Here is a 12,384-nt window from a genome sequence, read left to right as displayed (position 1 = left end):
TCTTTCCTTCTGTAGGGCCAGGCTGAAGTCATTTTTGGCACGCAGAGTAACTCATGTACAATTTATCGTTTTTAAAAATTCCTTCTTTTCTCCTTTTTTTTTTTTCTTCCTCAGATAAAAAAACCAAGAGACTCAACCTACTAGGAATGGTGGGCACCCAGTTACATGAAGTTCCTTTTGTCCCTAGGTGTCTACTCCTCCTTTGTTGATCTTGCTATGAGTTTTGGCTTCAGTTTGTATAACTTCCTCCAAGGTACATAAAGTTATATACTGTATTTCTCTTAGAGGGTGAACCAGGAAAAAAAGGACTGCATTGTTTCCTATCTTAGCTTGTTGTAGCAGAGCCAAGTTATAGGGACATCACCTTCCTGATTCGGGTTCTCCAGACTCCCCTGTTCAGTTCCCTTTTCTTGAAGAGTTAACTAGGTTTTGTAGACACTGACTCAGTGAAAGAATGATTGACAGGGAGGAGAGTGAATACTTTCCTCATTAATAGTGGTATGATGATAAGAATAACTACTACTCAGGTTTCTATAGTACCTCAAGGTTTACAAAATACTTTGCACACAATTTAATTCAACCAGTCTTTATGAAGTGTCTATCACATATCTTACACTGTGTGATATGCTGGGAATGTACAGATAAAAATGGAACCAACTTTGTTTTCAGGATTCTGACATTCTACTGAAGGACATGATATGTATACAGATAAATAATCACAGAGTAAACACAAAATATATAAAAATTTTACATAATGTGGAGGTGAGATGGCGTGGAGATGGTACTAACAATCTGAGGAGCTCAGGGAAGACCTTGTGAAAAAGGAGGTGGTCCCCCAACATTTAAAGGAAATGAAGAGAGGGGAACAAGAATATTCTATGCATGAGCAGTATCCTCTGCAAAGGAGCAAGAGATTAATTTTTACAGGGTACTGGCTGCTAGTCCTGTTAATCTAGAAGATGAAAAAGAGAGAAATGTGTGGAATAAGTGTGGGAAGAGAGGTTGGATACAGCTTGTGAAAGTCTTTCAACGATACAAAAAAAAAGTTTATATTTGACCTCCTAGGTAATTAGAGCCACTGTAGCTTCTAGAGACGGGTGATGAATTTTAGGAATATCACTGTGGGGGATAGACTAGTAAGAGCAAACAGAAGCAATGAAAAGAATGAATAGGTTATTATAATAGTCCAGGCAAGAGGTAATGAGGATCTAAACAGAGGCAGTGACCTTGGGAGAAGGAAGAAGGGAATTGATGCTAGAGAGGTTGTGGAGATCACATCTACTAGTTTTGGCAAATAATTCATTATGGAAGGTAAGAGAGTAAAAAGTCAAGGTTGACTGAATTTGAAAAGGTAAATGACCAAAGCAGGGTAGAACCTTCAAAAAAAAAGAGAGAAGTTAGGACAGGGGAGGTTTTGTTGGAGACAGGTAATGGGGTTGTGTTTTGTGTTGTTTGGATAAGAAAGGTAGTAGTGACAGGGGTATTTTACAAGGAAGGAAGGAATCAAGCAAGCAAGCATTTATTAAGTACCTTTTAATGTGCCAGACACTATGCTAAGCACTTTTACAAATATTATCTCATTTGATCCTTATGACCACTCTGGGCTGGAGGTGCCATGATTATCTTCATTTTACAGCTGAGGAAACAGAAGTTAGGGACTTGTTTGTAGTCACACAGAAATTGTCCAAAGCTGGATTTGAACTTAGGCCTTCTTGATTCTGTCCCCAGCTCTTCCATCTACTGTGCCAACAGCTACCACTGAATGAGGAAGCAGAGGTTTAGAATGATGAAAGGGACTTGCCCCATTCAGTAACAGCTCTTTGTTCAGTCTTTCAGTTGTGTCTTGACTTTTTTGTGATCCCATGGGATTATCTCGGCAAAGATCCTGAAGTGGTTTACTAGTTCCTTCTCCAGCGTGTTCCTTCTCCATTTTACAGATAAGGAACTGAGGCAAATAGGCATTAAGTGACTGGTCCAGGGATCCACAAATTGGATTTGAACAAAGATCTTCCTTGACTCCAGGTCTGGTGCTCTATATTACTGTGCCACCGATCTAAGATTACTCTTTTAGGGCATTTATATTATGCCCAATGTCTTTAATTCAATATAACCTGACTAAGGAAAACAGACTTCTTCCTACATTCCAAGTGGAAAGCATGGGCTTGACACCACCCAAGAGTCTTCAAAGATTGCAGCTGTGTCACGCGCATTTGACAGTGGTGGAACAGAAGCAAAAGGAAGTTAAATAGCTTGCCTGTGGTTAATGAGCAGAAATGGATGTGGGAACATAACTCCAAATGTTCAACATCTGGATTGTTAGATTAACCACTGACAGCTCTCCCTTATTAGTGAGAGAGGAGGAACTATGTGGGAACAGAAAGTAGAAAAGCAGAAAATAAACCAGCTGCCTAACAACACTGAGATCTTTCTACTGAATCTCAGTCTCTCATACCCTCTCCTCTTTTTCTTTCCCTTCCTCCTCTCTTTCCTTTGTTGCTTTCTCTTTCCCCTTCCCCTTCTCCTCTCTCTTCCCCTCCCTTCTCTTTTCTTCTCCCCTTCCCTCCTTTCTCTCTCTCTCTCTTTTTTTGGTTTTTTTCTCCTCTCTCTTCCCCTCCCTTCTCTTTTCTTCTCCCCTTCCCTCCTTTCTCTCTCTCTCTCTTTTTTTGGTTTTTTTTGTAAGGCAAACGAGGTTAAGTGCTTTGCCGAAGGCCACATGGCTAGGTAATTATTAAGTGTCTGAGACCAGATTTGAACCCAGGTACTCCTGACTCCAGGGCCAGTGCTTTATCCACTGCGCCACCTAGCCACCCCTGCTTTCTCTCTCTTTCTATCTTCCTTTCTATTTCTCCTTTCCCATCTCCCCCTTTCCTCTGTGATGAATTGGACCTTAGATTGCCTGTTTCCATTTCAACAGCTTAGAATTAAGACTTGAACCTTGAGGAAGAAAAAATATATTTACCAGAACTTGAGGAACCAGTACTGTTCCAAGACTCTAATCTTGCTGTCATGAAAAGGGGCTAGAGGGCAGGTTAGGGATCAGTAGTTAATATCAAAAATCAACTTTCACATGGGAATTTTAAAAAATTTATCAAGTGTACATATGGCTAGGAAAGGAACTGATTGGTCATGAATTTAATGACAGAATATGAGATAAAATGAGGCAATATGAAGATCAAATAATAATGAATGTAAAGCTCTTTCTAAATCATTATATATAAAAAATGAAAGATACCAGAAAGACAGTTTTGGTGACATACTGGGACCTTCAAAGGGAAGTCTCCTGAGAATTGCATTATCTTTATGGGGCATTCATGAAAACCACAGGTAGGAATTGTACAGGATAGAAAATGAGGGTAGAGGGCGGCTAGGTGGCGCAGTGAATAGAGCACTGGCCCTGGAGTCAGTAGTACCTGGGTTCAAATCTGATCTCAGACACTTAATAATTACCTAGCCGTGTGGCCTTGGGAAAGCCACTTAGCCCCATTTTCACTGAAAAAAAAACAAAACAAACAAAACTTAAAAAAAAAAGGAAAGTGAGGGTAGGTTGGGATCTGGGTTAAAGAAAAGAGTGCCTACAGTGAAGAAATTACCAAAAAATCCCCAAAACAAAACCCAAATATGAGCTACTTCTACAGGTTCTCTGAGATGGAACCAATTAGAACCAATACAACCTATATTCTCGACATTGATTTGTTTTCTATAGAAAGAAGTGAGTTTCTAGCCTCCCCTTAAGGCAGGTGTTCTTAATCTGGAGTCTGCAAACTTTTTAAAAACATAATTTGATATTTAACATTATTAGTTGCCTTTGTAATTCTATAGATTTTATTTTATGTATTGAAAATATTATTATGAAAGGAGTACACAGACTTCATCAGACTGCCAAAGGGATCCAAGACAAAAAAAAAAAATGTTTTTAAGAGTTCCCATTTTGAATTTGAAGTTAGAAGATCAAGATTCATATTCTAGCTCTGCAATTTACTAGCTAAATGATCATTGGTAAATCAGTCAATCAACCAACCAACAAATATTTAATACCTACCATTTACCATTGTATTAGGATATAAGTACCAACAATGAAATGATTCCTATTTGCAATGAACTTATAGTCTAATAGGGGAGACAACAAGAATACAAAAAATAAATATACAGAATAGCTACAAAGCTAACAAATATATAACTATAAATATTTATAACAACATATAATAACAAATATATAAATATAAAACAGTTTGGAATGAAGGGCACTAGGTGTTTAGAGGATCAGAAAGAGTTTTGAGCAGATGACTTCTTAAGGGAAGAAGTATTCTAAGATAGAGGTAAGAGGAGAGTGTATCCTTGGTGGGTGAAATGGTCAATGCAAAGATTTGGCAACTGATTTTATGTCTGGGGTGTGGGACAGTTGATGACAATACCAAAAGTTACAAGCCTGAGCATCTGATAGGATTATGGTGCCTTTGACAAATAGAAATGTTGGAAAGAAGGCAATGAATTCAATTTTAGAAATAATACACTTAAGAAGGCTCTGCATTATGCTCAAAGGGCAACAAAAATGTGCATACCCTTTGACCCAGCAATACCACTACTGGGTCTATACCCTGAAGAGATGATAAAAAAGGGTAAAAACATCACTTGTAGGGGTGGCTAGGTGGCATAGTGGATAAAGCACCAGCCTTGGAGTCAGGAGTACCTGGGTTTAAATCAGGTCTCAGCCACTTAATAATTACCTAGCTGTGTGGCCTTGGGCAAGCCACTTAACCCCATTTGCCTTGCAAAAAACCTAAAAAAAAAATCACTTGTACAAAAATATTTATAGCAGCCCTGTTTTTGGTGGCAAAAAATTGGAAATTAAGTGAATGTCCTTCAATTGAGGAATGGCTTAACAAGCTGTGGTATATGTATGTCATGGAATACTATTGTTCCATTAGAAACCAGGAGGGATGGGAATTCAGGGAAGCCTGGAAGGATTTGCATGAACTGATGCTGAGTGAGATGAGCAGAACCAGAAAAATACTGTACATCCTAACAGTAACATGGGGGTGATGATCATCCCTGATGGGCTCGCTCATTCCTTCAGTGCAACAATTCTGAGCTATGTGCAATGGAGAACACCATCTGTATCCAGAAAAAAAGAATTATGGACTTTGAACAAAGACCAAAGGTTATTACTGTCAAATTAGAAAAAAAAAGCATTATATTATAATGTAATTTTACTATCTCATACTTTATATTTCTTCCTTAAGGATATGATTTCTCTGTCATCACATTCAACTGAGATCAATGTATAACATGGAACCAATGTAAACAGTAACAGAATGCCTTCTGTAGGGGGTGGGGGGGGAGGGAACCAAGAATGGGGGGAATTATAAAACTCAAAATAAATAAAATCTTTCTTTTAAAAAAACAAATTTAAAAAACCATATCTTAAAAAAAAAAAGGCTTTTTTTCAAACTAGTTTGAAATGTCCAATAGTGAATTGGTGATGTGGGACTAAAGTTTTGCATAGATACTGGGGCCAGTTATATAGATATGAGACATTGAGTAGAGATGATAATTAAAATCAATAAATCAAGTTAACAGTTCAGTTCAGTGATTTTTCATCTCTGAGTCATATCTGACTCTTCATGATCCCATTTTGGGATTAGCTTGATAAATTGGAGTGGTTTACCATTCCTTTCTCCATCTTATTTTATAGATGAGGAAACTGAGGTAAACAATGTTAAGGGACTTTCCAGGATCACACAATTAGTAAGTGTCCCAGGCTATTTTTGAACTCAGGGAGATGAGTCTTCCTGACTCCAAGCCCAACCGTTATTAAATGTCTATTATGGATAAAAAAAAAAAAAGAACAACCTTTCCCTCAAAACCAAAACAAAACAATCCAGTTCAATCCCGTTTCTGTTCATGAGGAGCTCACAGTAATGGGGGAGATAACATACAAATAAGCATGTAGAAACTATATAGCTATAGCTATAAATATAGATGTATATATCTGATAAACTGGAGATAACTAATAGAAGTAAAGCATGAGCATTGAGTAGGAAAAAGGCTTCTTGTATAAAGTAGAATTTTAAGTAGGAACTGAAGGAAGTCAGGAAAGCCAAGAGAAAGAGATGAGGAAAAAGTGAATTCAACACATGGAGTAAAAAGTGCCAGAGAAAATGCAGTCAGGAGATGGAATGTCTGGGATAAGAAGCAAAGAGACCAGTTTCACAGTCTTGCAAAAATAATTGGAGGGGAATAAAACGTAAGAAGGCAGGAAAAGTGGGAAGTGCATGTGATGAAAGACCTTAAAAGTCAAAGAAGATTTTATAGGAGATAGCTGGGAGATACTGGAGTTAAATGAATTAAGGGGATTCTATAATCAAACTTTTATCTCTTGAAGTTCCAGTTTGCAGTATAAATGGAAGATGCACTGGAGTAGAGAGAGATTTAGTGTAGAAGAGGAAGACAAGATAGCCAAGTCAGAACTTCAGCAAATATCCATGAATGGGGATATGAGACAGATGATGAACCAGATTGCTTGTACATTTGTTGTTTATTCTTGTAAGTGATTTGGTTATTATGAGGCAACACTGTGCAAAGTCACCAGTCTTCCTGATCTCCAGTCATTCTGATGAACCAAAAAAGAAGAATGAGAAGGAGCAGTCAGATGGGGAGGAGGAAAACCAGAAGAGAGTGTCACAAAAATCCAGAGACCTGAGAATATCCAGGAGAAGAGTTACTAATGATATCAAATGCATTAGATCCATCGAGAAGGATTAGGACTGAAAAAAGACCAAGAGATCTGGCAATTAAGTAATTACTATGGAAAAATGTTAAACATGATTGTACATGCATAATCTATATCATTCAATGTCATGGGAGGAGAGAAGGGAAGAAAGGGCTGTAAGAAAATGTGGAACTCAAAAGTTTATAAAAAGATGAATATTGAAAACTATATTTGCATGTAATTGGAAAAAATAAAATAAAATAACACTAAATTTTTAATAAAAAAAAAAGAAACTACTGTAACCCAGATCAGCTAAACTCTATGAGTCTGTTTCATTGATTGAAAAATAATAATTCTCTGGGATGGATAGAGCACTGGCCCTGGAGTCAGGAGGACTTGAGTTCGAATCTGGCCTCAGAAACTTAATAATTGGCTGCCTAGGTGACCTTGGACAAGTCACTTAACCCCATTGCCTTAAATAAATAAACAAATTTTTTAAAAATGAGAAATAATAATTATCAAATTGCTGCCTTCATTGTGAGAAGATAAAATAACATGTTAAAGGTCAACAAGGTATGAATTTGGAGTATGCCAACAGCTGTTGTCCTTCAAGAGCACAAAAGCAATAGAATTCAGTCCTTAAGTCAGCAAAGATATGCAAATACTCAAATGGATGTATGATCTCACATCTAAATGTGAGATCCTCCACTGATACAGGTAGGTACATCCATCCCATATAATTCTTATATAGATTTTCCCATAAAATTGTCAGAGGAGGAGAGACCACCAATATGGTGGCAGCCTTTCTTCCCCTACTATTATAATGACATCATCTTATCTCTTGGCAATCTTTTGCTCTCACATTTTGAGCTGCACATATCTAATTTGGTTTGGTTTTTTATTTTTGTCAAATATCCTGATAAAAACCTATATACTAGCTCTTTTTGTATGCTACCTCTCTCTCAATGACCTCACCATCTTTCCACTCAGACTCTCAGACTTTGTGTCTTCCTCATTTCTCACCCTACCTATTCAAGCTAGTGCAAAATCTTACATCTACTGTCCAAATAAAATTTGGTGATGAAGAAAATCTGGTTAGCAGTTACAAATAAATGAGATTCCAAGTTCCTCAGATTTTTCATTTCACAATGTTGTACATATCCCTGAATCTCTGATTCCATCTCTCCACTCATCCAGTCATATAACCCTGGTTTTAGGTTCACATTAACTCTTGATTCAATTATTATTGGTTGCTCAACTATTATTATTCAGTAATTTTTAGTTATGTCCATCTCTTCATCAACCCATTTGGAATTTTCTTGGCAAAGACACTAGGTTGGTTTGCTATTTTCTTCTCCAGTTCATTTTACAGACAAGGAAACTGAGGCAAAAAGGTTAAAATGACTTGCCCAGAGTCACACAGCTAGTGTCTGAGGTTAGATTTGAACTCAGGAAGATGAGTCCTCCTTATTTCCAAGCCAAATAGTCTGTCTCCACTCCCCTGCTTAACTGCCCACACTTGCTAATACCTTCCTCTCAAAAATTACCTTCTATTTACTCTATATTTTTCAAGGGTTTTTTTTTAAGGCAATAAGGTTAAGTGACTTTCCGAAAGGTCACACAGCTAGGTAATTATTAAGTGTCTGAGGGTGGATTTGAACTCAGGTCCTCCTGACCCTAGGACCAGTGCTTTAGCCACTGCACTACCTAGGTGCCCCTATATTTCTTGTATGTATATAGGTTTCACATGTTATCTCACTTATAATGTGAGTTCCTTGAAGACAGGTATTGTTTTTAGTGCTTAGTACAGTGGTTAGTACATAGAACATGTTTAATAAATTATTATTGACTTTTTTTTTTAGGTTTTTGCAAGGCAATGGGGTTAAGTGGCTTGCCCAAGGCCACACAGCTAGGTAATTATTAAGAGTCTGAGACCGTATTTGAACCCACGTACTCCTGACTCCAGGGCCAGTGCTTTATCCACTGCACCACCTAGCCGCCCCAATAAATTATTATTGAATAGCTGGCACTCTCCACAGTCTTGCCAGTCTTCTTGCTCTTCTTCACATAAGGCAGTTCAATGGCTGTACCTTTACATGGGCTGAACCTGGTGCCCAAAATGCACTTTTTAACCTTCACTCCTTCCAGTCTCTAGGTTCCTTCAAAACTTAACTCAAGCACCATTTCCAACATGAGTCTTGGTCTAGATCCCCTCAGCTGCCAGTTCTTCCTCCACCAAAAATTTCCTTGTGATTACTTTGTATTTATACAGACATGTATGTATACATGTATACATACATACATATACTTATATGCATTTCCCCGATAACATTTAAGGTTCTTGATGGCATAGAATATTTTATTTTTGACTTTGTATCCCTAGCACCTAACTTTGTGTCTATCAATAAATATTTGTTGATTATTTGATTGTTAGATTATTCTTTGATGTCTTTGGATTCCCACCAGTCAGGAAGCCAGAATTGCAAGGAGGTCAAACAAAAGCAATAAAAATGGAAAACATACAGTTCTATTTAATGGACTTCACCAAGGATATATATTAAAAGCTTTCCATTCCTGCCCATCCTATAAGCCAAGACTCTGCTGTCATATGAAGGTAACCTTGGTTTCTTGAAGGTGATGCCAAGAAAGAGCAGACTCTTTCAAGTTTTACCAAGCTGTAAAGCCCTTAAATCTCATGTGAAGCATGATCAAGCAAGTTAAATTTCTGAGGATCTAGTCTAGCCAAGTATGGAGAGACTCATTATCAGTAGACTGGCCCCTCTAGAATGAAATATTTGGCCTTCACTACCCATAAAGAGCAGCCAAGGGGACACCTTTACCCTTCAGCTTTTCAAAACAGAAGAGAATTTGGGAAACGATATTATGAAGAAAAGTTAATGCTAAATGACACCAGTCATCCAATTCTTTCATCAGCAAAAATTTTTCAGGCAAGATCACTCTCAGCAGAAGGCTTCAAAAACAAAACAAAAGATATGAAAAAGTTGTCATTCTCTTTCAAAATCTCAGTCTTGGAGGGAAAAATCATAAATTTCTAAGAGATTCTGACTTGAAAATTGGTTCTACCTCTGCTTTTAATGCAGAAGATGACAAATTGAATAGGTGATTTAATTTTTTTTTAGTCATCCAGGTTCCTATAGAATAATGGGAAAATAAAAAATAACAAAACATGGAATGGGTCACACCAACACCAGGATAGAGACAAAGGAGAGATTCCAGTAAAGTTCGCTAGGAAAGTTTGATGAGGCAAAGAATGCATTTAACTTTTTTGTATGTTTTGTAACAAACAAAAGTTACAAAATAGCAATGTAGAATTTAACTTCAGATTAAAGCAGATGTTTTTTCTTTCATGACCAATGAAGAAAAAATTCAGATACTAGACAGACTTAAAAGAAATGATCTGTTTAGAGCAATTGTCCTCAAATGGGTTATTGACACCTGGGAGCTACTAAAGGGGTCTCCAATTTTTATGTTAATCCACAAATAAACAAACATATAGATTGAAAATAATTTTTAAATTCTCATATATATATGTGTAATGGGAATGATCAGGAGGAACTTATTTTCTGGCTCGGATATCTCAAAAGGAATTAGACATACCATCTTGTCTCTTTCATGGACAACAATTGCTGATTACATATGCTTATTACTATTTTTTCAAATATTCAAATCAAATAATAATAATAAAATATAAATTAATTTAAAATTATTATTGTATTTATAGTAGTTTTATCATTATGTATTTTTCCTTAAGGGGTACTAATATAATAATTATTAACACATTAATTATTTTTACATCAAAAAGTAGTCCTCCCAACAAAAGGTTTGGAAGACTCTTATCCAATTCAAATCCATCATTTTATAGGTGAGGAAACTTCATATTAACCTAAGGAAGGTGGTCCTCAGGCACTGTAAACCAAAAGGAATGTCTTCTTTTGGAGGAATGACTAAATTGTGGCATATGAATTAATGGAATATTGTGCTGTAAGAAACAATGAAAAGGAATTTTAGAGGAAACTTGGAAAATGTCTATGAACTGATAGCGGGTATAGTAAGTAAAACTAGGAAAGCAATATATTAAATGAGGATAACATTCTGTATAAAAACAGTTTGGAATGATTTTGGAACGCTCATTAATGCAACGATATAATATGAGTCTAAAAGAATGGAAATGGATGATGGCCTTCACCTCCTGACATTTAAGTGATGAATTTAAAATGTAGAAAGAGACGTGCACTTTTGGACTTGCTTAATTTAGAAATTTGTTTTGTTGAACTCTGCAGCTATTTATTTTAAGAGTTTTATTTTTGTTTCTTTTTTTTTAATTGTGCAATTTGAGGGGTAGAGAGAAAAAAGTAGAGGGAATGACAGGTTAATTTTTTTTTAAGCCTGACAATTGAAAAAAGTAAACATTAAAAAAATAAAATAAGTAAAGATTCTGAGAAATCTACCTGTGGAGACTTGCTCAGTCTGTTAAGAAGATGTGTAAGGATTAAAGATAGAGTGGAACAAATGTCAGCTTGCTGCCTTGTGGCCTTGCCTTTTCTCCTCTGTATAAGGTGCACACCTCTCCAAGTCATGCTGCAGTGGCTAGACAGGTGCCCTCCTTCATTCCTGATCACTGGGGCTTTTTGGCATGGCCCTCCATTGCTCAACCACAGTACCATGTTGTTCTAACACTGGGCCTCTAACCCCAGGGGCCTTCTTTTGGCAGCAGTCTCCGGAGTCGAATTTCTTCTCCTGAAACTCAGAAGTTGCCAGCTTAGCCTATCCCAGTTCTTAGGCTATGGGCAGAAGTGAACTTGTTTTCCTTTCTCTGGTCCTTCACTCTAGGGAAGTTTTTTCTCTGGCCCCTGGAAGTCCAACTCGAGTGGTTTTGCTTGTCTACAATTCAGCCTCTGGTTCTTGGGTTCCGTGATATTTAGAAAACAGATTACGAAATGCCCATCAAGCATACACATTGCACCAAGTTGCTCAGCCTCTGAACTCTGACCTTCTCTAAGGTCCAAGAGAGCTGCCTAAAGAGGGACAGAGATCAGAACTTGATCCTTCCCCTAGAGTTTGAGCTATGTAAGTCCAATGCTCCCAGTTACACTGAGGTTCCTGTTTAAGAAAATGGGCCACAGCTCTGGAGGCGGGATTTATACTCTTGAATGTACACAGAAGGTGAAGGAAATAAAAAAGTTAAGCATACAACGAAACCAAATGATCCATTTTGTGGGGGTTTTCCATTCTGCTTTTGCTGTCTTCTTTTTGATCTGTCTTGATAACAGTAGCTAATGTTCTTTCTAATGTTCTCTCCACCCAGCAGGGCCTTGTAAAACTTGCAGGGAGCACCTCTAGACAGCAGTACCCCTGGGTTACTTCTTTCTGCCCAACCCAGAAACATGGAAAATCACAGAGATGGAAGGGACTAGATGAAGAGGTCACGGGGGGTTCCTAGGCTTGGAGCTAGAAATGATCTCAAAGGGCATGTCTTCTAATTCCCTTCATTTTACAGAAATAGTTCTGGAGGGAATGAACTTTTTTTCAAGGTGAAGTGGCCAGAAAGTGGCAAGGTAGGGATCCAAAACTAGGTCTGACTTAGGCTGCTAGCTAGTCACTAGTGATGCATCTGAAGTCAGAAAGTCCTGGATTCAAACTGTTTGCCATCATGG

Source organism: Macrotis lagotis, chromosome 3 (genome assembly GCF_037893015.1).
Source record: "Macrotis lagotis isolate mMagLag1 chromosome 3, bilby.v1.9.chrom.fasta, whole genome shotgun sequence".
Lineage (NCBI taxonomy): Eukaryota > Metazoa > Chordata > Mammalia > Peramelemorphia > Peramelidae > Macrotis > Macrotis lagotis.
Note: the sequence above shows the minus strand (reverse complement) of the source record.